The sequence below is a fragment of the Macaca nemestrina genome, chromosome 20, assembly GCF_043159975.1.
Source record: "Macaca nemestrina isolate mMacNem1 chromosome 20, mMacNem.hap1, whole genome shotgun sequence".
Classification (NCBI taxonomy): domain Eukaryota; kingdom Metazoa; phylum Chordata; class Mammalia; order Primates; family Cercopithecidae; genus Macaca; species Macaca nemestrina.
The window spans coordinates 21,127,491-21,153,714 of NC_092144.1; the positions used below are offsets into that span (position 1 = coordinate 21,127,491).

Genomic DNA, 26,224 nt, shown 5'->3' on the forward strand with positions numbered 1-26,224 from the left:
GAGGCCTCTGTTCTGATCCATTAGTCTGTATCTCTGTTTTGGTGCCAGTACCATGCTGTTTTCGTCACTGTAGCCTTGTAGTATAGGTTGAAGTCAGGTAATGTGATGTCTCCAGCTTTGATCTTTCTGCTTAGGATTGTCTTGGCAATGAGGGCTCTTTTGTGGTTCCATATGAACTTTAAAGTAGTTTTTTCCAATTCTGTGAAGAAGGTCAATGGTAGCTTGATGGGGATGGCATTGAATCTATAAATTACCTTGGGCAGTATGGCCATTTTCACGATATTGTCTTCCCATCCACGAGCATGAAATGTACTTCCATTTGTGGTGTCCTCTTTTTTTTTTTTTTTTTTTGAGACGGAGTCTCGCTCTGTCACCCAGGCTGGAGTGCAGTGGCCGGATCTCAGCTCACTGCAAGCTCCGCCTCCCGGGTTTACGCCATTCTCCTGCCTCAGCCTCCCGAGTAGCTGGGACTACAGGCGCCTGCCACCTCGCCCGGCTAAGTTTTTGTATTTTTAGTAGAGACGGGGTTTCACTGTGTTAGCCAGGGTGGTCTCGATCTCCTGACCTCATGATCCGCCCGTCTTGGCCTCCCAAAGTGCTGGGATTACAGGCTTGAGCCACCGCGCCCGGCCTGTGGTGTCCTCTTTTATTTCATTGAGTAACTCTGCTTGAAGAGGTCCTTCACATCTCTTGTAAGTTGGATTCCTAGGCATTTTATTCTCTTTGAAGCAATTGTGAATGGGAGTTCACTCATGATTGGCTCTCTGTTTGTCTGTTATTGGTGTATAGGAATGATTGTGATTTTTGCACATTGAAAATTTTGTATTCTGAGACTTTGCTGAAGTTGCTTAGCAGCTTAAGGAGATTTTGGTTGAAACGATGGGGTTTTCTAAATGTACAATCATGTCATCTGCAGACAGGGACCATTTGACTTTGTCTTTACCTAATTGAATACCCTTTATTTCTTTCTCTTGCCTGATTGCCCTGGCCAGAACTTCCAACACTATGTTGAATAGGAGTGGTGAGAGAGGGCATCCCTGTCTTGTGCCAGTTTTCAAAGGGAATGCTTCCAGTTTTTGCCCATTCAGTATGTTATTGGCTGTGGGTTTGTCATAAATAACTCTTATTATTTTGAGATACATCACATTAATACCTAGTTGACTGAGAGTTTTTAGCTTCAAGGGCTATTGGGTTTTGTTGTATGCCTTTTCTGCATCTATTGAGATAATGATGTGGTTTTTGTCATTGGTTCTGTTTATGCAGATTAAGTCTGCATAAGCGCCGGGCACGGTGGCTCAAGCCTGTAATCCCAGCACTTTGGGAGGCCGAGACGGGCGGATCACGAGGTCAGGAGATCGAGACCATCCTGGCTAACACAGTGAAAACCCGTCTCTACTAAAAATACAAAAACTTAGCCGGGCGAGGTGGCAGGCGCCTGTAGTCCCAGCTACTCGGGAGGCTGAGGCAGGAGAATGGCGTGAACCCGGGAGGCGGAGCTTGCAGTGAGCTGAGATCCGGCCACTGCACTCCAGCCTGGGTGACAGAGCGAGACTCCGTCTCAAAAAAAAAAAAAAAAAAGGTCTGCAGAAGCTGCCTTTTGTTCAGCTATGCTCTGCCCCCAGAGGTGGAGTCTAAAGAAGTAGGCAGGCCTCTTTGAGCTGCGGTGAACTCCACCCAGTTTGAGGTTCCCAATGGCTTTGTTTACCTACTCAAGCCTCAGCAATGGCAGACGCCCCTCCGCCAGCCTCACTGCTGCTTTGCAGTGGGATGTCAGAATGCTGTGCCAGCAGTGAGTGAGGCTCCACGGGCATGGGACTCTCTGAGCCAGGCATGGGATATAATCTCCTGGTGTGCCATTTGCTAAGACCATTGGAAAAGCACAGTATTAGGGTGGGAGTATCCCCATTTTCCAGGTACGGTCTGTCAGGGCTTCCCTTGGCTAGGAAAGGTATTACCCCAATGCCTTGAGCTTCCTGGGTGAGGCGATGCCCTGCCCTGCTTCAGCTCACGCTCTGTAGGCTACACCCACTGTCCGACAAGCCCCAGTGAGATGAACCCAGTACCTCAGTTAAGAATGCAGAAATCACCCATTGTCTGAGTCACTCATGCTGGGAACGGTAGACTGGAGTTGATCCTACTTGGCCATCTTGGAACCTTTATCAACTAGTTATAAGTATTCTTAACTTACAACAATATAGTTGTTTGCATCAGTGAAACAAAAATCCATTTTCTATTTTTTTTTTTTTTTCTGAGACATAGTCTCACTCTGTGGTTGGCACGCAGTGGCATAATCTCAGCTCACTGCAACCTCTGTCTCTCAGATTCAAGTGATTCTCCTGCCTCAACTTCCTGAGTAGCTGAGAGTACAGGCATGCACCACCATGGGCAGCTAATTTTTATATTTTTAGTAGAGATGGGGTTTCACCATGTTGGTTAGGATGATCTTGATCTCTTGACCTTGTGATCTGCCCACCTCAGCATACCAAAGTGCTGCAATTACAGGTATGAGCCACTGTGCCCAACTGAAAAATCCATTTTCTTCTGCAGTGAAACACAATAGAAAAATGCTAGTTCTTTTACCACAGCTTTAACTGGAAGGATGTGTTTTCCTTTAAGAAATCAAGTTTAAGTTGCAAAGCCAGTAACAGCCTCTTGGGAAAGCTGGTCTCATACCTTGTCTACACAGTCCTCATACAGAATTCCTGGCCTATGGTGAGTAAAAAAAATGTCACTTTGTAACAGAATCAGCAACAGTCTGCTCTTGGAGCCTGAGAAACACAGGAGTTTAACCAACTCACAGGTATTTAAGCGTACAAATCCATGGCTTGGCCCAGCTTTAAAAAGTCCTATCTAAGATTTCTTTCGGAACAGAGTTCCATCAAAGCCTATCAAAAAGGCCTATGGAGAGATAGTTATTCTTGCTGCACTATGGCCAAATAGGCTGAGCATAATACTAAAGTCTATTTTGCAAACAATTCAGACTCTTGTGAGTTTTTAACAAAACAAAATCTTAAAAAAAAATTACGCTTCAAAACTTATCATACATTTCTCGTGAACTTCTAGTCTCATTCATTGTTTTAAAGTTTTTGATGACATTTTAAACTAACCCTGCTTATTCCTGAAAGCCAACCAGAAATCTCTGCCTGTGGCTCAGAAAAAAAGAAAGGGATGGGTAATGTAAAAATCTAAATCAATACTCTAGTTCTAAGCAATTATTCTGTAAATCTGGCTGGGTGATGGTAATAAATAAGGTGCCAATAACTCACAGGTTTCTTTTTTTTTTTTTTATTTGAGACGGAGTCTCGCTCTGTCGCCCAGGCTGGAGTGCAGTGGCGCGATCTCGGCTCACTGCAAGCTCCACCTCCCGGGTTTACGCCATTCTCCTGCCTCGGCCTCCCGAGTAGCTGGGACTATAGGCGCCTGCCACCTCGCCTGGCTATTTTTTTGTATTTTTTAGTAGAGACGGGGTTTCACCGTTTTAGCCAGGATGGTCTCAATCTCCTGACCTCGTGATCCGCCCGTCTCGGCCTCCCAAAGTGCTGGGATTACAGCCTTGAGCCACCGCGCCCGGCCCACAGGTTTCTTTTATCAGAAAGTAAGATCAAGGGAGCTAACCAAAGCCAAGTCTCATGCCCCCAAATCTTAGCAAACATAACTATAGCTACCAGTTATCGGGGTGTGTCAGCAGCCTCAACATTTTTAGACTTTTCCTACCCTCCTTATTTCATTTCATTGCATGTCCTCTACTAAACCAGATTGTTTATTTTTCCCTAAAAACTATCAAGCTCCAAGTGGTAATGTAAATGGAATGATGCATAAACACACGTTTCTTTTGAGACACTTAAACCAGCCCTGGAAGAAATTCTAGCTGCTGTTTTCTACACAGCACCCCTCTCCAGCGAGGAATAGCCAAAAATATCAATGCCTATTCTCCCTAACAGAAGTTAGGGTCTCCACTCCTGAGAGGTGACTGAGAGGGATTAGCTAGCTAGCCTAAGGTAGAGAGCGAGGGAAGGGTCCTCAGAGAGCCCTCAACCCATGAGTCAGTGCCTCATAACCACATACCTACCAACCTAGGCAAAATGGCACACACCTGAAATCCCAGTGACTCAGGAGGCTGAGGTATGAGAATTGCTTGAACCTTGGAGGCGGAGGTGGCAGTGAACTGAGATCACGCCATTGTGCTCCAGCCTGGGTGACAGAACGAGACTCAGTCTCAACAAACACACACACACACAAAAACCTCATCTTTCATCAATATTTTAGTAGTTTTATGTCTGAGTACTTAAGCCTCAAGGACAGGACCCTGGATGATGATAAGAGCATATTTAAATTCATAAAGTAAAAAATGACCATCGGAGTCTAATAAGTGATGAATACAGCAACATAATACTTCACAAAATCATTCCGGGTATGTTTGACAAACAAGAAGGTTGCACAGGACCTTCTTCTGCTACTCATGTGAAGTGTTCTCTCTCACTTTAGTCTCAATTCCCAACCTTACAACTACCTCATACTCACATACACAGAATGAGAAAAATTAAGAAGGCCATGATTCACATTTTATTCTATTATGTCGTTTCCATATTGCTGTTATAATTGTGTTGAAGTGCACCCTCTTTCACCAGAACACTTTTGTGAAAGTGAATACACTGACACTGGAGAAGACCATCTCAGCACACTCACCTGAACGATCCCTTTGCTTTACAGGCATTAAAAATGCCTTCGAGGAGTGAGAGTGACTGCGGATTGAGTGGAGTTATACATTGAAAAACATTTGTCAATTGTTTGAAGATTACATTGCACAGTCTACAACTTTTAAAATATAAAATGCATAGCATAAACACTGCAGAAGAAAATAGAATAAAAATGAGGGAGTTGACCACAAAAGACAGCCAAAGCTGTATTACAGCAATATAGAAAAATATATATCTACTGTCAGAAGAAGGTAACTTGAAGTATTTCAGAGATGTTCTCTAACAAACTAAAAATATTTTTAGTTTTAGATTCTGTAAAAAATATTTAAGCATTTTTAATTTTCCAAAAAATGTGAGTGCATACTTTATCAACTTAGTTTTTCTGAACAATTTAAATATAATAGAGTAAAATAATGTATTTAAAATACCTTTTCTGGTAATAGAGCAGTTTAAAGATTAAAAAAGTAAAATTTTACAAAATTATATGCTGACCAATTTAATCAGAAGCTTCTTTCTTACAACTGTGAGAAATGACACAAAGATTCAACTTTTATGTTGGGCAGAAGAGAAAATGATTACCGGGGCTAGAAAATTGTTGTTTCACTAATCAATGTTGATTTTTATTGCTATAATGTCTCAGATCATGTTAATAATAAAGTAATGGCCTTGATCCAAAAATTTGTTTAAAAATTTATTGTTTCAATCAGCCAAAATATTAACCAAAAGAAGGCATAGAAATAAAGGCATTTGGCCGGGCGCGGTGGCTCAAGCCTGTAATCCCAGCACTTTGGGAGGCCGAGACGGGCGGATCACGAGGTCAGGAGATCGAGACCATCCTGGGTAACACAGTGAAACCCTGTCTCTACTAAAAAAATACAAAAACTTAGCCGGGCGAGGTGGCAGGCGCCTGTAGTCCCAGCTACTCGGGAGGCTGAGGCAGGAGAATGGCGTGAACCCGGGAGGCGGAGCTTGCAGTGAGCTGAGATCCGGCCACTGTACTCCAGCCTGGGTGACAGAGCGAGACTCCCTCTCAAAAAAAAAAAAAAAAAAAAAAAAAAAAAAAAAAAAGAAATAAAGGCATTTAACAGTCAGAATTTATAGTATAAAATTAAAATGTGTCTAGAAATACAAAGAAAAAAAGAGATGTATAAATGAGAAAAGGAAAAAAAGTAGATTACTTACAATAGCTAAGGTATGAAATTAACCTAAGTGTCCATCAACAGTTGAATGAACTTTAAAAAGTGGTATATTTACACAATGGAATGCTCTTTATTCCTTAAAATGAAAGAAGTCTTAGAGGTGGGCTCAGCAGTCTGTATCTTAGTAAGCCTTGCAGGGACTCTGGTGCATGCTGAAGTTTGAGTATCACTGAAATGGATAGTGTCAATTTGATTGCTGGGTCACCATGTCTGAATGTTAAGAACATCTGGAGACAGACCAGTAAGTATATTGTAGCTCTTTCTCCAGCCATAACCAGAAAGTCTTTGCTTTCCCTTTGCCTTGCGCCATGATTGTAAGTTTCTTGAAGCCTCTGCAGCTGTGTGAAACTAGAAAAAGATGCACACCCAAAAGCCTCATTACAGTTTTAAACACAGTTGTGGAAAAGAAAGTAACCCAACCTGGTGTGAAGATGAGAATGAATACCTTTATGATGATCTACTTCCAGTTAATAGTGATTCGAGAATTCTTAAGACAGCACTCAGCCACCAATGCCAATGAATAAGATTTTGCATCACAGTTGAAATCTGTTCACCACTCCTTTTGTAGATGTTCTGAATTGTGTACCAGAAGTCAAGCGTTATTGGGATCCCACCCCCAATATTTCAATGTAGCTTCTGTTTTCCCTAAGTGTCGGGCAGTCTGAGAAATAAAAAGAGTACAAAGAATTACAAAGAGAGGAATTTTGCAGCTGGGCCTCCAGGGGTGATGTCACATATTGATAGGACCGTGATGCCCACCTGAGCTGCAAAACAAAGATCATATGCTTCTGATGAAACAGGGCAAGGACAAAAGCAAAGATCACAAGGCAAAGGGCAAAAATTAGAATTACTGATTTTTATTTTCTGAAAGATCTATTGACAGTAATTGCACCCTTAATGCTTTTATTTAGTATGAACTCTCTGATGTTTAATAAGATGTGAGAAGATATTAGTGGCATTCAAAATTTTTTTTTCCAGAGTTGCCCAGGCTAGTATAAATGCTTTCCTTTGCAATAAGGCATGAGCATTGGATAAATGTTTTGCCACACTGTTTATTATAGCAGTTTTCTTCAGTATGAGTTATTTTACCTACAATCAAGTGTGACAGCCATTTAAAGGCTTTATCACATTCTTCACATTCCTAGGATTTCTCATCAGTATGATTTCTTTTATATTCTTTTATATTCAGAAAAGTCTTGAGGTGTTGCCAAAAGCATTGTCACATCTTTCAGGTTGTAGAGTCTGGTTTGTAGAGTCTGTTAAGAATTGAGGATCTATTAGAGGCTTTCCCACATTCTTCACACGTGTATGGTTTCTCTAGAGTGTAAGTTGTCTTATATGTAGTAAGCCTTAAGGACTGGTTAAAGGCTTTGCCACATTCCACACAATTGTAGGAATTCCCTCCAGTATGAATTACATGAATGTTTAGTAAGGATTGAGGAACAGTGAAAAGGCTAGCCACGTTTTTCACATTTGTAAGGTTTCTCTCCAGTATGAATTCTCCTGTGTTTAGTAAGGCTTGAGGATCAGTTGAAGGCTTTGCCACATGCTTCACATTCGTAGGGTTTCTAGTATGAATTACCTTGTGTTTAGTAAGGACTGAGAACTTACTAAAGGCTTTGCCACATTCTTCACATTTGTAGGGTTTCTCTCCAGTATGAATTACCTTATGTTTAGTAAGGATTGAGAACATACTAAACCCTTTGCCACATTCTTCAAATTTGTAGAGTTTCTCTCCAGTATAAATTTTCTTGTGATAACTAAGGTTTGAGGGCCACTTATAGGTTTTGCCACATTCTTCACATTTGTAGAGTTTCTCTCCATTATGAACTACCTTATGTTTAGTAAGGATTAAGAACATACTAAAGCCTTTGCCACATTCTTCACATTTGTAGTGTTTCTCTCCAGTATGAATTACCTTATGTTTAGTAAGGATTGAGAACATACTAAGGCCTTTGCCACATTCTTCACATTTGTAGGGTTTCTCTCCAGTATGAATTTTCTTATGATAACTAAGGGTTGAGAACCAGTTAAAGGCTTTGCCACATTCTTCACAATTGTAGGGTTTCTCTCAAGCATGAATTCTCTTGTGTTTACTAAGGCTTGAGGGCCAGCTGAAGGCTTTGCCACATTCTTCACATTTGTAGGGTTTCTCTCCAGTATGAATTTTCTTATGTTTAGTAAAGATTGAGAACGTACTAAAGCCTTTGCCACATTCTTCACATTTGTAGGGTTTCTCTCCAGTATGAATTTTCTTATGTTTAGTAAGGATTGAGAACATACTAAAGCCTTTGCCACATTCTTCACATTTATAGGGTTTCTCTCCAGTATGAATTTTCTTATGATAACTAAGGGTTGAGGGCCAGTTATAGGCTTTGCCACATTCTTCGCATTTGTAGAGTTTCTCTCCAGTATGAATTTTCTTATGATAACTAAGGGTTGAGGGCCACTTATAGACTTTGCCACATTCTTCACATTTGTAGAGTTTCTCTCCAGTATGAATTACCTTATGGTTACCAAAGACTGAGAAAGAGCTGAAGACTTTACCACATTCTTCACATTTGTAGGGTTTCTCTCCAGTATGAATTTTCTTATGTTTAGTAAAGATTGAGAATGTATTAAAGTCTTTGCCACATTCTTCACATTTATAGGGTTTCTCTCCAGTATGAATTACCTTATGGTTATTAAAGACTGAGAAACAGCCGAAGGCTTTACCACATTCTTCACATTTGTAAGATTTCTCTGCAGCGTGAATTTTCTTATGAAAACTAAGGGTTGAGGACCACTTACAGGCTTTGCCACATTCTTCACATTTGTAAGGTTTCTCTCCAGTATGAATTTTCTTATGATAACTAAGGGTTGAGGGCCACTTATAGGCTTTGCCACATTCTTCACATTTATAGGGTTTCTCTCCAGTATGAATTTTCTTATGATAACTAAGGGTTGAGCGCCACTTATAGGCTTTCCCACATACTTCACATTTGTAGAGTTTCTCTCCAGTATGAATTACCCTATGTGTAGTAAGGATTGAGAACATACTAAAGCCTTTGCCACATTCTTCACATTTGTAGGGTTTCTCTCCAGTATGAATTTTCTTGTGACAACAAAGGGTTGAGAACCACTTAAAGGCTTCACCACATTCTTCACATTTATAGGGTTTCTCTCCATCATGAATTCTCTTGTGTTTAGTAAGGTTTGAGGACCAGCTGAAGGCTTTGCCACATTCTTCACATTTGTAAGGTTTCTCTCCAGTATGAAGTACCTTATGTTTAGTAAGGCTTGAGAACACACTAAAGCGTTTGCCACATTCTTCACATTTGTAGGGTTTCTCTCCAGTATGAATTTTCTTATGATAACTAAGGATTGAGTGACACTTAAAGGTTTTGCCACATTTTTCACATTTGTAGGGTTTCTCTCCAGCATGAATTCTCTTGTGCTTAGAAAGGTTTGAGGACCAGCTGAAGACTTTGCCATGTTCTTTATATTTGTAGAGTTTCTCTCTGGTATGAATTACCTTGGGTTTACTAAGGACTGAGAACTTACTAAAGGCTTTGCCACATTCTTTACATTTGTAGGATTTCTTTCCAGTATGAATTCTCTTATAATAAGTAAGTGTTGAGGACCAGTTAAAGGCTTTGCCATCTTCTTCACATTTGTAGGAATTCTCTCTAGTACAAATTCTTTTATGGTGAGATAGGTGTGAAAGCATGCAAAATGATCTGACATATTCTTTACATTTCAAAAGTTTCTTTCCAGTATGTCTTGTCTTATGTCTGTTTGAATTTGAACGTTTATTAAAGACGTTTGCATATTTGCCACATTGAAATACTTTGCTCTGTGTAGTTGTCAAACTCTGGTCAAGCCGATTATAACCTTTTTTGTGCACCTTACACTCATCCACATTGGTACAATCAATTTTTAACTGTAAATTCTCACGTCCACATTTTTCATATTTTCTCAATATCACTTTTTGGAGAGAATCTTCTATGCCCTGCTCTGGCCAAAGGTCTTGAGCAAAATGAGAACATATAACTGAAAAGAAATAAAAACAACAAATTAGTCCACTTATTAGACTCAGATAAATATAGTTTCCAAATCTAACCTACAAATTATTCAAACTACATAAGCAAGATGACATTGCAAATGACACAGGCCCTAATTCTTCACAGACATATAAATGTAATGAAAACATACAGACCAAAATACGTATGAGGATAATTTATACATGAGTTAAGTGTGTGCAGTGCCTGAATTAAGCCCAATGCAAAGAGCCACATAGAAAAAAGAAAAGTTTGTTAAATTTACCCAATACAACTCTTTCTGCTCCTCAATATTACCTAGTCCCTTCAGAAGTAAATTGTCAACTTGTTTGTTTGTTTGTTTGTTTAAGGAAAGTAAAATATTGGCACATACGATTTAATTTCTGTCTTCCACGGTCCTTACCACACACTGGTTTCTGTCTCCCACGACAAAAAGTGCTGACAGATATGGTGATATACTTTGAAATGACACTTTTGAGTCTGCTGAGACCAAAGGTAAATGCACTGCAGCAGAGCACTGCAGTGCTGCAGAGAGAGAACAGGTGTACCAAGTGATTACTTTTCAGAAGAAACATAAATAATCTCTCTTAACTAAAACTAAACACAAAATTTCAGACAAGACAAATCTGAAGACGTTTGAGAGACCCACATAATCTCTAGCCAAGATCATTATTTTCTGACTGTGCCAGGACAAAGCTACATTATAAACTTTGTGACAGGTAGCCTTTTTAAATGTCCAAATCTCAAAGATTACAATCTATACAAAATAGGGCAATATAATCTCATCAAAAATATTATAAAATTTTCATAAAGAAACCATTAAAATGTATACACTAATTTTAAAAACTGAATAACATTCGGTGAGTGAAATAGGAAAACAAAAGAGTATAGAAAATCAGAAAAATGAGGATAAGAACAAAAATAACCAGTGAATTGTCAATAAAAGATTTGCAGGCCAGAAGAGAACTGCATGATATAGTCAAAGTCCTAAAAAAAAAAAAAAAAAAGAAAAAAAAATAGCAAACAAGTGAGAATAATACCATCAGCAAATTTGTCCTGTCTAATAGGAAAAAACAAACAAAAGAAAGAAACTTTCATAATAACTAAATTCTTAAGAAGTATATTGGGACTGCATATGTCTTCCATAGGAAACATGCCGAAAGCAGTTCTTACCACTGAAAATAACATAATGCAAGAAAAAAATACATTATTTTCTAGAAAAGATATGCACATACAAAAAATTGAATTTCTAGCATTATTCTATAATGGTGCAGAAAAGATTTTTAATTATTCTCTAACATTTGAGAGATAAAAGCATAGGAATTATTATAAACATCTGTTAATGAATATACAACATAAATAGATAAACTTAGCAACATCAGTGACAAATTTAAGGGCAGACATAATCAGGAAGAATTTTTTATGCAACCAAAGTTAATTTTTCACCTGATTAAAATATGTCGTTGTATTTTTAGAGGTTTTATGTAATCCCCAAGATACCACACACATAAAAACTATATACATATACAAAAGAAAAATAAGAAAGTGAAAGCATATCAATACAAAAATCAGAAAGAAACAAAGGAAGACAGAGAGAGAAAATGAGGGACAACATGCAAGAATCAAATAGAATAGGTAATAAAATAAAAGTAACGCCTTCACTTTCCAAAATGTATTTAAATATATGGAAAATTAACTTTCAAATCAACAGATTTTTTATAGATTTATTAACATTTTTTCTTTTGAGACAAAGTTTTACTCTTGTTGCCCAGGCTGGAGTGCAATGAGACTATCTCAGCTCACTGTAACCTCTGCCTTTCAGGTTCAAGAAATTCTCCTGCCTCAGATTCCCAAGTAGCTGGGATTACCAAAGTCCACCAACACGCCCAGCTAATTTTTGTATTTTTAGTAGAGATGGGGTTTCACAATGTTGGCCAGGGTGGTCTGGAACCCCTGACCTCAGGTGATCCACCCACCTTGGCCTCCTGAAGTGCTAGGATTACAGGCATGAGTCACTGTGCATGGCCTAGTAAATATTTTAAATATCAAGAACCAACTTGCCTTTCTACAAGGATCAGTTGAAATCTAATATTAAAAAGGCTCAAAGTAGCAAGATGGAAGTAGACATTTCATGCAAATATTAATCAAATGAGAGTAGAATAAGTCAAAATAATATTACACAAGCTAAATTTTTAGTCAAGGACTCATATTTTATAAAATGCACTTGACAGTGAAACTCCAAAGAGACAAAGAAAGATATTAAAAATAATAGATTAAGTGGGAACCTGTGAAAACTTTGAATACGTGTGTGTGTGTGTGTGTGTGTGTGTGTGTGTGTGTGTGTGCGTCACACAGGATTACAAATATATAAATCAAATACTGACAGAATAGAAGAAACACAAGGAGAGCAATATAATTATAGTAGGATATTATTATACCACACTTCCTGTAATAAAAATCAAAATAGAGGAGGCTGGCAAGATGGCCGAATAGGAACAGCTCTGGTCTGCAGCTCCCAGGGTGATCGACACAGAAGGTGGGTGATTTCTGCATTTCCAACTGAGGTATCCGGTTCATCCCATTAGGACTGGTTGAACAGTGGGTGCAGCTCACTGAGTAGGAGCCAAAGCAGCGTGGGACATTGCCTCACCGGGAAGTGCAAGGGGTTGGGGAACTCCCTCTCCTAGCCAAGGGAAGGGTTTAGGGACTGCACCATGAAGCACAGTGCTCTCCAGCACAGATACTGTGCTTTTCCTGTGGTCTTCATAAGCTGCAGACCAGGAGATTCCCTCCGGTGCCTATGACACCAGGTCCCTGGGTTTCGAGCACAAAACTTGAAAGCACAAAGACTGAACTGGGTGGAGCCTACCGCAGCTCAGCAAGATCAGACTGTATCTCAAGATTCCTCCTCTTTGGGCAGGGCATCTCTGAAAAAAGAGGCAGCAGCCACAGTCAGGGGAATATAGATAAAACACCCATCTCCCTGGGACAGAGCACCTGGGGTAAGGGACAGCTGTGAGTGCAGCTTTAGCAGACTTAAACATCCCTGCTGGACAACTCTGAAGAGAGAAGTGGATCTATCAGCACAGCATTCGAGCTCTGCTAAGGGTCAGACTGCCACCTCAAGTCTCCTGATGCTCTGCTAAGGGTCAGACTGCCACCTCAAGTCTCCTGATTGAGACTCCTGATTGCCACCCGTGTCTCCTGATTGAGAGACACCTCCCAGTAGAAGCTGATAGACACCTCGTACAGGAGAGCTCTAGCTGGCCTTTGGCGGGTGGCCTCTGGGACAAAGCTTCCAGAGGAAGGAACAGGCAGCAATCTTTGCTGTTCTGCAGCCTCCACTGGTGATACCCAGGCAACCAGGGTCTGGAGTGGGCCTCCAGCAAGCTCCAGCAGATCTGCAGCAGAGGGTCCTGACTGTTAAAAGGAAAACAAACAGAAAGGAATAGAAGCAACATGTACAAAAAGGATGTTTACTCAGAGACCCCAACCGAACGTCATCAACATCAAAGACCAAAGGTAGATAAATCCATAAAGATGGGGAGAAGTCAGCGCAAAAAGGCTGAAAATTCCAAAAACCAGAATGCCTGTTCTCCTCCAAAGGATCACAACTCATCACCAGTAAAAAAACAAAACTGAATGGAAAATAAGTCTGATGAATTGACAAACTCAAATTTGACAAATTTCAGAGGTGGGTAATAACAAACTCCTCCAAGCTAAAGGAGCATGTTCTAACCCAATGCCAGGAAGCCAAGAACCTTGAAAAAAAGGTTAGATGGATTGCTAATGAGAATAACCACTTCAGAGAAGAACATAAATGCCTGATGGAGATGAAAAACACAGCATGGCCGGGCGCGGTGGCTCAAGCCTGTAATCCCAGCACTTTGGGAGGCCGAGACGGGCGGATCACGAGGTCAGGAGATCGAGACCATCCTGGCTAACACAGTGAAACCCCGTCTCTACTAAAAATACAAAAACTTAGCCGGGCGAGGTGGCAGGCGCCTGTAGTCCCAGCTACTCGGGAGGCTGAGGCAGGAGAATGGCGTGAACCCGGGAGGCGGAGCTTGCAGTGAGCTGAGATCCGGCCACTGCACTCCAGCCTGGGTGACAGAGCGAGACTCCGTCTCAAAAAAAAAAAAAAAAAAAAAAAAAAAAGAAAAACACAGCATGAGAACTTCATGAAGCATGCGCAAATATCAACAGCTGAATTGATAAAGTGGAAGAAAGGATATCACAGATTGAAGATCAATTTAATGAAATAAAGCAAGAAGACAAGATTAGAGAAAAAAAAGAATAAAAAGAAATGAACAAAGCCTCCAAGAAATATGGGACTATGTAAAAAAAGACCAAATCTATGTTTGATTGGAGTACCTGAAAGTGACAGGGAGAATGGAACCAAGTTGGAAAACACTCTTTAGGATATCATCTAGGAGAATATCCCCAACCTAGCGAGACAGGCCAACATTCAAATTCAGAAAATACAGAGACCACCACAAAGATACTCCTCGAGAAGAGCAACCCCAAGACACAGAATCGTCAGATACACCAAGGTTGAAATGAAAAGAAAACGGTAGAGGGCAGCCTGAAAGAAAGGCTGGGTTACCCATCAAAGTAATCCCATCAGACTAACAATGGATCTCTCTACAGAAACCCTACAAGCCAGAACAGAGTGGGGCCAATACTCAACATTCTTAAAGAAAGGAATTTTCAACCCAGAATTTCATATCCAGCCAAACTAAGCTTCATAAGTAAAGGAGAAAATCCTTTACAGACAAGCAAATGTTGAGAGATTTTGTCACCACCGGGCCTGCCTTACAAGAGCTCATGAAGGAAGCACTGAACATAAAAAGGAAAGACTGGTACCAGCCACTGCAAAAACATACCAAATTGTAAAGACAATTAACACTATGAAGAAACCGTATCAACTAATGGGCAAAATAACCAGCTAGCATCATAATGACAGGATCAAATTCACACATAACAATATTAACCTTAAATGTAAACATGCTAAATGCCCCAATTAAAAGACACAGAATGGCAAATTGAATAAAGAGTCAAGATCCATCGCAGTGATGTATTCAGGAGATCCATCTCACATGAAGAGACACACAGAAGGCTCAGAATAAAGGGATGAAGATCTACCAAACAAATGAAAACAAACAAACAAAAAAAGCAGGGGTTGCAAATCTACTCTCTGATAAAACCAGACTTTAAACCAGCAAAGATCAAAAGAGACAAAGAAGGTCATTACATAATGGTAAAGGGATAAATTCAACCAGAAGAGCTAACTATCCTAAATATATATGCACCCAATACAGGAGCATCCAGATTCACAGAGTTAAGTCCTTAGAGACCTACAAAGAGACTGAGACTTCCATATAATAACAGGAGATTTTAATACCCTGCTGTTAGATCAATGTGACAGAAGGTTAACAAGGATATCCAGGACTTGAACTCAGCTCTGCACCAAGCAGACCCAATAGACATCTACAGAACTCTCCACCCCAAATCTACAGAATATACATTCTTCTCAGCACCACATCTAAAATCACTCCTCAGAAAACGGAAGAGAACAGAAATTACTACAAACTGTCTCTCGGACCACAGTGCAATCAAATTAGAACTCAGGATTAAGAAACTCACTCAAAACTGCACAACTTACATGGAAACTGAACTACCTGCTCCTGAATGACTACTGGGTAAATAACAAAATGAAGGCAGAAATAAGATCAAGTCAGCTTCATCCCTGGGATGCAAGACTAGTTCAATATACATAAAACAATTAACATAATCAATCACATAAACAGAACCAGTGACAAAAACCACATGATTATCTCAAAAGATGCAGAAAAGGTCTTCAACAAAATTCAACAGTCTTCATGCTAAAAACTCACAATAAACTAGATATAGATGGAACGTATCTCAAAATAATAAGAGCTATTTATGACAACCCCCACAGACAATATCATACTGAGTGGGCAAAAACTGGAAGCATTCCCTTTGAAAACTGGCACAAGCCGGGCACGGTGGCTCAAGCCTGTAATCCCAGCACTTTGGGAGGCTGAGACGGGCGGATCACAAGGTCAGGAGATCGAGACCATCCTGGCTAACACGGTGAAACCCCGTCTCTACTAAAAAATACAAAAAACTAGCCGGGCGAGGTGGCGGGCGCCTGTGGTCCCAGCTACTCCGGAGGCTGAGGCAGGAGAATGGCGTAAACCCGGGAGGCGGAGCTTGCAGTGAGCTGAGATCCGGCCACTGCACTCCAGCCTGGGCGACAGAGCCAGACTCAGTCTCAAAAAAAAAAAAAAAAAAAAAAAGAAAACTGGCACAAGACAGGGGTGCCCTCTCTCACCACTCCTATTCAACACATTACTGGAGGTTCTGGTGACGGCAATCAGGCAAGAAAAAGAAATAAAGGATATTCAAATACGAAAAGAGGAAGTCAAATTGTCTGTATTTGCAGATGACATGATCATATATTTAGAAAACACCATTGTCTCAGCCCAAAATCTCCCTAAGCGGATAAGCAACTTCAGCAAAGTCTCAGAATACAAAATCGATGTGCAAAAATCATAAGCATTCCTATATCCTATACATCAATAATAGAGAGTCAAATCATGAGTGAACTCCCATTCATAATTGCTACAAAGAGAGTAAAATACCTAGCAATACAACTTACAAGGGATGTGAAGGACCTCTTCAAGAACTGCAAACCACTGCTCAAGAAAATAAGAGAGGACACAAAAAATGTAAGAACATTCCATGGCCAGGCGCAGTGGCTCATGCCTCTAATCCCAGAACTTTGGGAGGCCGAGACGGGCAGATCACAAGGTCAGGAGATCGAGATCATCCTGGCTAACACTGTGAAACCCCGTGTCTACTAAAAATACAGAAAATTAGCTGGGCATGGTGGCGGGTGCCTGTAGTCCCAGCTACTCGGGAGGCTGAGGCAGGAAAATGGTGTGAACATGTCAGGCAGAACTTGCAGTGAGCTGAGATCGAGCCACTGCACTTCAGCCTAGGCAACAGAGTGAGACTTCGTCTCAAAAAACAAACAAACAAACAAACAAACAAAAAACAGAAAACAAAATGCAAGAACATTCCATACTCATGCATAGAAATAATCAATATCATGAAAATGGCCACACTGCCCAAAGTAATTTATAGATTCAGTGCTATCCCCATCAATCTCCCATTGACTTTCTTCACAGAATTAGAAAAAACTGCTTTAAATTTCATATGGAACGAAAAAAAAGCTCATATAGCCAAGACAATCCTAAGTAAAAAGAACAAAGCTGGAGGCATCATGCTACCTGACTTCAAACTATACTACAAGGCTATAGTAACCAAAATAGTATGGTACTGGTATCAAAACAGAAATATAGACCAATGGAACAAAGAGGCCTCAGAAATAACACCACTCATCTACAACCACCTGATCTTTGACAAAGATGACAAAAACAAGCAATGGGGAAAGGATTCCCTATTTAATAAAAGGTGTTGAAAAAAATGGCTAGCCATATGCGGAAAACTGAAACTGGTCCCCTTCCTTACACCTTATACAAAAATTAACTCAAGATGAATGAAAGACTTAAATGTTAACACCCCAAACCATAAAAACCCTAGAAGAAAACCTAGACAGTACTATTCAGGACACAGGCATGGACAAAGACTTCATGACTAAAACACCAAAAAAAAATGGCAACAAAAGCCAAAATTGACAAATGGAACCTAATTAACTAAAGAGCTTCTGCACAGCAAAGGAAACTATCATCAGAGTGTACAGGCAACCTACGGAATGGGAGAAAAATTATGCAATCTATCCATCTGACAAAGGGCTAATATCCAGGATCTACAAAGAACTTAAACAAATTTACAAGAAAAAAAAAAAAAAACCACCCCACCAAAAAGTGGGCAAAAAGGATCTAGAACTAGAAATACCATTTGATCCAGCAATCCCATTACTGAGTATATACTCAAAAGATTATAAATCATTCTACTATAAAGGCACATGAACTCGTATGTTTTTTGCAGCACTATTCACAATAGAAAAGACTTGGAACCAACCCAAATGACCATCAGTAATATACTGGATAAAGAAAATGTGGCACATATACACCATGGAATACTATGCAGCCATAAAAAAAAAAAAAGAGTTCATGTCCTTTGCAGGGACTTCGATGAAGCTGGAAACCATCATTCTCAGCAAACTAACACAAGAACAGAAACTGAAACACAGCATGTTCTCACTCATAAGTGGGAGTGGAACAATGAAAACACAGGGACACAGGAAGCGGAACATCACACGGGGTCCTGTCAGGGGGTGGGGGACTAGGGGAGGGATAACATTAGGAGAAATACCTAATGTAGATAATGAGTTGATGGGTGCAGCAAACCCCCATGGCACGTGTATACCTATGTAAGAAACCTGCACGTTCTGCACATGTACCCCAGAATTTAAATTATAATAAAAAATCATGGCATAAACCCGGGAGGCGGAGCTTGCAGTGAGCTGAGATCCGGCCACTGCACCCCAGCCTGGGCGACAGAGCAAGACTCCGTCTTAAAAAAAAAAAAAAAAAAAAAAAATCAAAACAGAATATCAATAAGGAAACAGACTAATTAAAAGTGGTATAAAACAACTATTTCTGACAGAGGTATAAAGAACACTCGTACACACCTTTCTCAATAGTTCATACAATATATTTCTTGATAGACCATCTCTTAGGCCAAACAAGAAGTCTCACCAAATTTTTTAAAACTGAAATTTTATGAATTATTTTCTATGACTAAACTCGAATGTGAGTATACAACAACAACAACAACAACAACAACACCTGAAAAACAAACAAATGATCAAAAAAAACCCAAATATGCCAGGCACGGTGGCTCATGCCTGTAATCCCAGCACCTTGGAAGGCCAAGGCAGGCAAATCACAAGGTCAGGAGATCAAGACCATTCTGGCCAACACAGTAAAACCCTGTCTCTACCAAAATACAAAAAAAAAGCGAGGCTTGGTGGCACACACCTGCAGTCCGAGCTACTTGGGAGGCTTAGGCAGGGAAATCGCCTCCACCAAGAGGTGGAGGTTGCAATGAGCTGAGATCATGCCACTGCACTGCAGCCTGGTGGTACAGCAAGACTCCATCTCAAAAAAAGCAAAAATAAGGGCCGGGCGCGGTGGCTCAAGCCTGTAATCCCAGCACTTTGGGAGGCCGAGACGGGCGGATCACGAGGTCAGGAGATCGAGACCATCCTGGCTAACACGGTGAAACCCCGTCTCTACTAAAAAAATACAAAAACCTAGCTGGGTGAGGTGGCAGGCGCCTGTAGTCCCAGCTACTCGGGAGGCTGAGGCAGGAGAATGGCGTAAACCCGGGAGGCGGAGCTTGCAGTGAGCTGAGATCCGGCCACTGCACTCCAGCCTGGGTGACAGAGCTAGACACCGTCTCAAAACAAACAAACAAAAAAATATATACATATATATATGAATTTAACAAAACACTCGAGCATGCTCTTAAGCAAAGGTTGTAATGTTAATATTGTAAAGAGGTTCAAACTGCTCAATATATTCTACAAATTTAATGAAATGTTTTTCAAATTTCTCATTGCATTTTTGAAAAAATAGAAACAGCACCCTAATACACTTAAACTATCTGATAAAAGAGGAAGAAAACAATCTTATTTACAATAGCACTAAAATAATAAATATCTGAGAACAAATTTAACTGAGGAGGTGAAAAAGTTTTCAAGTGAAATATTTATCAATGAAAAATAATGAGAACACAAACAAATTTAAATATATTTTATGTCTATCAATTCAAAGAATAAATGTTAAAATGCCATATTATCCAAAATGATCTCCAGATTCAATGAACTCTCTATCAATATTACAGTTTTTTTTTCACAGTAATAAAAAATACAATCATAAAATTTACATGAAACTACAAGAAAGTGAATAGGCAAAGCAATCTTGAAGAAAAAGAAAAAAGCAGGACATCATACTTTATACTTTCAAACTATATTTCAAGACTATAGTAATAAAAACAGGAGAAATGTGCAGAAAAATGAGCCAAAAAAACCCAATGATACAGAAACCACTAGTCTCACATTTCAGAGATGATGGAAAAAGAGAATGTAAAAGATAGTTTAACATGAAGTATCTTAAAATTATGCAGATATCTGTGTGTCCACAAAAACAAACAAACAAAAGTCAGATTGTACACTCTCTTGTACGCCATGAACAGTACTTTGGCTGTCACTGTAAACTTGAAGATTACTGAAGGGAAAGAATTCTTAGAAATTTTGAAAGCATAAGATAGAAGATGCCCCTGTGTGAGAGAAAATTTAAAAAATAAAAATAAAAATTAGGCTTTCCAGAAACTATTTATTTGGAACACAGCTTCCGTATCACTTTAAGGACTGGCTTTCTCCTTGACCTTGGACCTCTCATGCATGTCATCTATTGTATTCATTCTCACCTACCTGGGGGTTCTTCCACCATCTCATATCTCTTCACATTCCAGGGCTCTTTTCCTTGCTCCAGAAAAATGATCAGGTCTGGCTTAAAGGCAGCAATACCTGTTTTATTAAAAATGAACAATATGTATCTTGCTCATATTCTCCAATTACCAACTTGGTAATGTGCTCAGTAAAGAGGATGTAATAGAATATTCTAATACATTTATCCCAAAATAGTAAACTATAAAACGTTGGGAAAAAGGTTTATGGGGTGCCTGTATAAACTGGCCACAAAAATATGGGACAATAAGTTGTGGAAAGACACAGGAGGTCTCTGAGGAAAGCCTCCTTACTACCGTCACGTTCCCATGACCACAGCATGACCTGCTCTCTTATTTATAAACACCGTGCTCAAGGAGAAAGATACTCCTTTGAAGCATTGGAATGTGGCCAGATATGCTGGCTCCCAGTTAGGCCCACTCCCCACAGCTGCTCTCTAATAAGTTAAAGAATAAATCAGTAGTTAAGTTTATGCTGCTTCAGCACAAAGAAAATTTACCCAAACTACCACTACTATAGATTAGGTATATGACACACCGCCTCCCTTTCACCGTTTCACCCCTGAACATCTGCTTCTTAGATCTAAGTGACTGTACTCCATAAATAGTGTGGAGACCAGAACTTGATGCCTTTTGCAGCCTCCAAAAGTGCAACTGGCCTCCTGGCACCCCACCCTTCATGCACTCTTAACCTGACTCTTCTCATTTCTTCATCGCCACTGGACTTCATGTACCCTACAGGTGGTGGTGAAGCTGGTCCCCAACAGTAACAGAAATTTCTAAATATTTAGAAAATACTCTAATTTTGCAGTTTCTTAATTTTATCACCTGGTACTACTGAATTAAAACTTGGGGGTTGCCAGTAAACATTTGAAATTACCATTAATCTAAAGTGAAGGACACAGATCAGCTCAAAAATGTGGTAAGTTCAGGTCAAAATGAAACATCTTGAAATTTTTTTTCTATATGGAAAAATCCCCATGATTTTCTTGAAAACAGAAATCTGTAAGCATAAATTATCAAAAAGAAATTATACAAAAAAGAAATGGTGTTGGGAGCTGAAAGCCGGAGGGTTGTGACCCACTCAGCATTCCACTGGAGGCTATATGATCAAACAGTAAACTGTTTATCATGAATGCAAAATGTGGGCAAACTCGCTTCTGCTCCTGCCACCAGAAGGTACACTGAGGGCAGTCACTCCCTGGTGCCATGTTTCTTGAGGTTATCTACTGTAACATCTGGAGACCACTGTTCAAAGAATGGAGTCATGCAGGCCTGCACTAAGCCAAGCAGCTGAGCACAACCTCCCCCTTCTCCCTATCTCCTTGATTCAATAAATATGAAGGGCTATAGAGGCTCAGGGCCCTTATTACTAGAAGCAAAGAGGCCCCTGACCCCTTCTTCCAAATATACTCTTTTATCTTTGTCTTTATTCCCACATTCATCCCCCTTTGTTCAGTCCAATAAGGTCCGCAGCAAAGCGGCATCCACACACAGGGACTTCGAGGATGTGAATGAAGAAAGTCTGCTGGAGCAGAAGTGAAATTGACCAGATGAACGGGGACCCTGGGACAAAACTGCCAGAAGTGGATATAAGGTCAGTGTTCTAAAGAAATACTGGGAATGGGAACTTTCTGAATCAAGGTAACATGAGCAGAATTTGTCTGTTGAAGAAACACGTTATGTGCAGTTGCTTAAAGTTCTGTTGAAACAGTCTGGAGCTCAAGTTAATTCACAGACATTAAGCTTCTGCAGGAGGTTATTAAGCATAACTTATGGTTTCTGCAGGCAGGCACTATCAATGAGGAAAACTGGAATAGAGTAGGAGACAGATTGAAATTGGCTCATCAAAAAGGTCTTAAAGTAGACCCTTCTGTTTTGTCTGCTTGGGGTTTGGTTTGCACAGTCCTACTGCCGCTGTCTCCTTCTTATTCTGTCAGACAACAGGAGTCAGGTTCTGAGTCTCAAGAATTAAAAAGATTATTTGTTCCTCCGACAATGCCTATTGAAAATAATGAGCAAAAGAAAGGAGAGAATTGGCCACTTGCTAAGCAGGAAACAGGAGAGAATTGGTCTCTGCCACCCCCTGCAATAACAGAAGTAGAAACCCCCATACAAAATAATTTTGCATGCTGCTGCTGTGGCTGGGGAGCCTTTAGGACCTTGTGCTTTTCCTATTACTGTGAGGACTGATCCAAACAATCCGCAACGTCTTTTACATGAGCACACTCCTGTACAGTTTAAATTACTAAAAGAATTAAAAGCTAGTGTGGTTAATTCACTATAGGGCTGTTAGAATCGGTGTTTAGTGTCATGCACCGCCCACCCTTTCATATAAAACATTTGGCTGCACTTGCTTATCCACCAGGACACAGCTGACATGGAGCTTAAATTGGCAAGAAATGTGTGCAGACCAGGCGAGGCAGAATCAAGTCGCTGGTCAAGGAAACATTACAGAGGAAATGATGACAGGCAGTGGCCCATTTTCAGATCTGGTACAACAATTAACATTCCCAGAGGCTGCCTGCCTTAGCCACCAAGCACACTTGGAGAACAATTCCTGAAGAGGGAGTTCCAGTGCAGTCTTTCTACATATCACGCAGGGATCATGAAAGCCTTATGCACAATTTATTGCATGGCTGCTAGAGGCAGTGTGGCATCAGATCCCTCATGCCCCGGCTCCAGAAATGCTTACCATAATTCTAACCTATGAAAACCCAAATGCAGATTGCAAGCGAGTAATGGCTCCCGTGAGATCCACAAAAAGCTTGGGGAATTATCTTAAAGCTTGTCAGAATGTAGGAATTTGATTTCATTGTTCTACAATGTTAGCGCAAGTAATAGCTAGTTTAGCAGTTGACAGATCTAAAAGGAGCCAAGAGTCAAACCTTCAAGTGGAAAAATGTTATAATTGTGGAAAAACCGGACATTTCAAAAAGGGATGTCACCAGATCTCAGGACAGAAAGGACCTCACAATGCAGTGCCCCCAACCCTGAGCAGAAAAAACACCAGGACTCTGTCCTCACTGTAACAAAGGGAATCACTCGGGTGTAACAATGGCAATCATTGGGCTAATCAGTGCTGCTTGAATGACACCCCCCTGTTGGGAATCGAGAAGGGGCCCTGGACCCAGGCCCCTCAAACAATGAAGGTATTCCCAGTTCAGACCACAACCCCATATAAAGGGTTGGTCCCAGGAGAAACATTGATTTCCTCTCCCCAGGAACACCAGGAAGTACTGGATTAGATCTCCCAGTCAGAGAAAGAATTACATTAGTCGCAGGAGACAAACCTACCAAAGTACCCAATGTTATTTGGGGACCTATACCAGCAGCATACATGGGACTAATTTTAGGCAAAAGCTGCCTTAACTTGCAAGGCATCACTGTAGTCCAAGGAGTAGTTGACTCTGATTATGAAGGAGAAATTCAAGTAGTTTTAATGTCACAAGATCTTTGGGTTTTTGAACCAGGGGAATATATAGTGTAAATATTGCTTATGTCCTGCAAATTACACCCTTCTCCACAAAAGGAGAAATGAAGAAATAAAGGGTTTGGGAGCACAACTACATGAGAAACCCATCTATCACAACCCATAGTCTCTAATAGACCCACCTGTGTAGTGCAAATTAAAAGAAATTTTATGGGCTTATGGAAACAGGAGCTGATGTGTCAGTAATATCCAGTAAGGATTAGCCCGTATCTTGGCCCATTAAGGGGTGCATACCTGGGCTATGGATTCCTGTTAATCTGTCCGAGCCTTGGGCTGCCACCCCCTCTCTGCACTTCATGAAACTTCTTCTAATTCAACTTACTCATTGTGTCCGTAGAGCCTTAGGCATAATAGTTTTTGCTATTGTTTCCTTGGTCACACTAATAACTTCTGTTGTGATGTCCTCTGTAGCTTTGCATAGTTCTATTCAACAGTTCTACGGTGAGGAGAACAAGTACAAAGCTTCAATTGCAACAGCAATTGTGTTCTCATTTAAATCACACTCATATTTGTGTAACCAACTTAGAATATAACCAAAGTGAGTATCCATGGGAACTTGTGAGAGCCCATTTGCAGGGAACTTTCACATCCAACATCACCTTTGACACTGGTGAATTACAAAACAAAATTCTTGATTTAAATAGGTAAACTCAAGAGTTTCAGCCTTCTTTAGAAGACTGGACCGAATTCCAGAAAGGCTTGGAGAGCCTCAATCATTGGACCTATCTAAAGCACCACATTAAAATCTCATATGTAGTTCTTGGGGTAATGCTGTTCTGTCTCTGTTTTCTGTTCAGTCTGTAAAATTGGATGGACCAGCAATCAGAAAATGACAGCTGCCCAACCTGGCCTTACATTTATTCGATTAATGCATAAACAGAAAGGGGGAAATGTTAGGAGCTGAAACTCTGAGGGTCATTCCACTGGAAGGAATATGATCAAACAGTAAACTGTTTATAATGAATGCAGAATGTGGGCAAACTTGCATCTGCTCCTGCCACCAGAAGGTACACTGAGGGCAGTCACCCCCTGGTGCCATGCTCCTTGTGGTTATCTACTGGAACATCTGGAGAGTACTGTTCAAAGAATAGTCATGCAGGCCTGCATTAAGTCAAGCGGCTGACCACAACCTCCTTCTGCTCCCTGTCTCCTTTACTCCATAAATATGAAGGGATATAGAAGCTCCGGTCGCTTGTTCACTAGAAGCAAGGAGCCCCCTGACTCCTTCTTCCCAATATACTCTTTTGTCTTTGCATTTATTCTCGCGTTCATCCTCCTTTGTTCAGTCCAATAAGGTCTGCAGCAAAATGAAACCTGTAGCATACACTAGGAATTGCATATTAAAGTTATTCTCACCCAGGAAGACCAGGTTTCTGTAGTTCTCTAACATCACATTTCTATATAAATTCTGCTGTGCAGTGTCCAGGAATTGCCACTCCTCCAGAGAGAATTCTACGGCCACATCCCTAAATGTCAGAGATCCCTGAAAAACACAAACAAACACTCATACTTACCAATTGGTCATGGGCAGAATTTTTAATTTCACTCAAGGTAAAAAGGAGAGAGTAAAGAGAGCTGGTTCTGACTCATAAGCAGGATGGAAATTATTCAATAAAATAGTTTTCAACACAGAAATATTCTCTAATGTTTTCTCTAACTCTGACAAAAGAAAGTGGTATAAGATCCATAACATCAGTGTATATGTAGTATTTTTCTGGATAATAAAGTATAAATTGGGGAAATAAACACTAGCACATACAATTTTGAGTGCTGTATTTACATCATACAGAATTAATTGTGTGCCAGGCATGGTGGCTCATGCCTGTAATCCCAGCACTTTGGGAAGCTGAGGCGGGCAGATCACCTGACGTTGGAAGTTCGAGACCAGCCTGACCAACATGGAGAAAGTCTCTACTAAAAACACAAAATTAGCCAGTCGTGGTGGCATATGCCTGTAATCCTAGCTACTCAGGAGGCTGAGGTAGGAGAATCACTTGAATCCGGGAGGTGGAGGTTGCGGTGAGCCGAGATCACACCATTGCACTCCAGCTCGGGCAACATTAGCGAAACTCCATCTCAAAAAAAAAAAAAGGAATTAATTGTATTTTTCAGATGAAAAAGACATAGTTTTATATATTATTCAGATGGAATAGACATGTTAAGTTAGAAGGTATCAGTCCAATTTTAATGTGTACAATAAGGTAGAGATCCTGTTAACGCAGCTTTTTTTTTTTTTTTTTTCAGAAGTTCTAGGATAAAGTCTGAGTT

The 26,224-nt window shown here is 40.3% G+C and overlaps 1 protein-coding gene and 1 pseudogene across 1 annotated transcript in view; one reads left to right on the forward strand and one right to left on the reverse strand.

The window, feature by feature from the left end:
• LOC105464255 (zinc finger protein 729-like) overlaps positions 1-26,224 on the forward strand; it is a 424,831-nt gene that overhangs the window by 102,873 nt on the left and 295,734 nt on the right.
• The window catches only part of LOC105489682 (zinc finger protein 676-like), a 41,001-nt pseudogene continuing 21,367 nt past the window's right edge, over positions 6,591-26,224 (reverse strand).